Raw genomic sequence first — 2,500 nt, 5'->3', positions numbered from 1 at the left:
TGAAGAGTTATCTCCCAAAAGCCAAAGTCCCGCTGTCCCAATACATGCTCTGGACGGCGGGCCGCGAGACGTGACGCCCGGTGGCAAAGAGTGCGCCGCTGAGGATATAGAGGGTCCGTCCCCCCGCACAGTGGTGACGGTGTGCGGGTAGTGTTTCCGACACCGCTTCCTGCGGTGGCAACGCTGGGGCAGAGTCGATACTCGCCCACTGGTGGAAGGTAAGCATTCTGCTTTACATCAGTACATAACTAATATTTCAGTCGTCTGACGTCCCTGCTTAGTAAATGATGCAGGACCACATACATAGATGATACATACTGTAAACTGGGGAGGACAGTGTGAACCGCACTCGACCCAGTCACCCTATCTCACAGTCCACTCTGTGTGTAACAAAGCGAAAGCACCAAAGCACTATCGTTCAACAACATCCATTTTATCCTCGCTGCCACAGGACACTATCCAAAGAACGACAAGAGGAACGTCACGTCCACTAATAAGACAGAATGTCTCACACCACCCGCAAACAACGCAGCTCAAATCAGCCAGCAACACCCACAGTGGTCCACCCAGTATCAACACAGGACGCAACGCCACGCCACAACACAAAAGGTACAAGTAATAAAATACCCTTTGGCCACACTCCTTATAAAGGCATCGAACCAACCCACCACCTGACACCAGCCAAACGTACATCCTGATTTGACACATCTCTGGCAACCTAACCCACGTTGGCCCTTAACCTAACCCACGTTGGCCCTTAACCTAACCCACGTTGGCCCTTAACCTAACCCACGTTGGCCCTTAACCTAACCCACGTTGGCCCTTAACCTAACCCACGTTGGCCCTTAACCTAACCCACGTTGGCCCTTAACCTAACCCACGTTGGCCCTTAACCTAACCCACGTTGGCCCTTAACCTAACCCACGTTGGCCCTTAACCTAACCCACGTTGGCCCTTAACCTAACCCACGTTGGCCCTTAACCTAACCCACGTTGGCCCTTAACCTAACCCACGTTGGCCCTTAACCTAACCCACGTTGGCCCCTTAACCTAACCCACGTTGGCACCTTAACCTAAGTTACGCTGCACCTTAACCCAAGTTACGCTGCACCTTAACCCAAGTTACGCTGCACCTTAACCCAAGTTACGCTGCACCTTAACCCAAGTTACGCTGCACCTTAACCCAAGTTACGCTGCACCTTAACCCAAGTTACGCTGCACCTTAACCCAAGTTACGCTGCACCTTAACCCAAGTTACGCTGCACCTTAACCCAAGTTACGCTGCACCTTAACCCAAGTTACGCTGCACCTTAACCCAAGTTACGCTGCACCTTAACCCAAGTTACGCTGCACCTTAACCCAAGTTACGCTGCACCTTAACCCAAGTTACGCTGCACCTTAACCCAAGTTACGCTGCACCTTAACCCAAGTTACGCTGCACCTTAACCCAAGTTACGCTGCACCTTAACCCAAGTTACGCTGCACCTTAACCCAAGTTACGCTGCACCTTAACCCAAGTTACGCTGCACCTTAACCCAAGTTACGCTGCACCTTAACCCAAGTTACGCTGCACCTTAACCCAAGTTACGCTGCACCTTAACCCAAGTTACGCTGCACCTTAACCCAAGTTACGCTGCACCTTAACCCAAGTTACGCTGCACCTTAACCCAAGTTACGCTGCACCTTAACCCAAGTTACGCTGCACCTTAACCCAAGTTACGCTGCACCTTAACCCAAGTTACGCTGCACCTTAACCCAAGTTACGCTGCACCTTAACCCAAGTTACGCTGCACCTTAACCCAAGTTACGCTGCACCTTAACCCAAGTTACGCTGCACCTTAACCCAAGTTACGCTGCACCTTAACCCAAGTTACGCTGCACCTTAACCCAAGTTACGCTGCACCTTAACCCAAGTTACGCTGCACCTTAACCTAACTTACGCTGCACCTTAACCTAACTTACGCTGCACCTTAACCTAACTTACGCTGCACCTTAACCTAACTTACACTGCACCTTAACCTAACTTACGCTGCACCTTAACCTAACTTACACTGCACCTTAACCTAACTTACACTGCACCTTAACTGTCACATGTAACGTCACAGGAATGTAGCTTTGCCTAACAGCAACCCTCTGAACATAGTTCACTGCTTGGATCCTCTGGTGTCATGTGTATTTCTTGATGCCATGGTGCGTACCCTCACATAAAGGTCTTTCGAGTGTTGCGTACTTTCTACACAGTCCCGCTAACCACTGGAAGGGTGTACCGCTACAGAACGAATATCGCCCTCCCCTCCTGCCCTTCCAAGCTGGTCGGTCAGGCGTTTGTTTGTGAAATGAGCCTTGCAGCTGTTCAGTTGCATTCGGTTGTCGATGCAGTCAGTGTACGTTGTGGTACGGCCTGTGTGGACTGTCCGCTGATGTACGCGTAACCCACACTGATCATCCGTCGTTACGTACTGAGTGACATAATGTGGCACATGCTTGACCGTACACCGGCT

Source organism: Schistocerca gregaria, unplaced genomic scaffold, assembly GCF_023897955.1.
Source record: "Schistocerca gregaria isolate iqSchGreg1 unplaced genomic scaffold, iqSchGreg1.2 ptg001377l, whole genome shotgun sequence".
Classification (NCBI taxonomy): domain Eukaryota; kingdom Metazoa; phylum Arthropoda; class Insecta; order Orthoptera; family Acrididae; genus Schistocerca; species Schistocerca gregaria.
The sequence above is the reverse complement of the archived record's forward strand: the minus strand, read 5'-3'. Positions refer to the sequence as shown.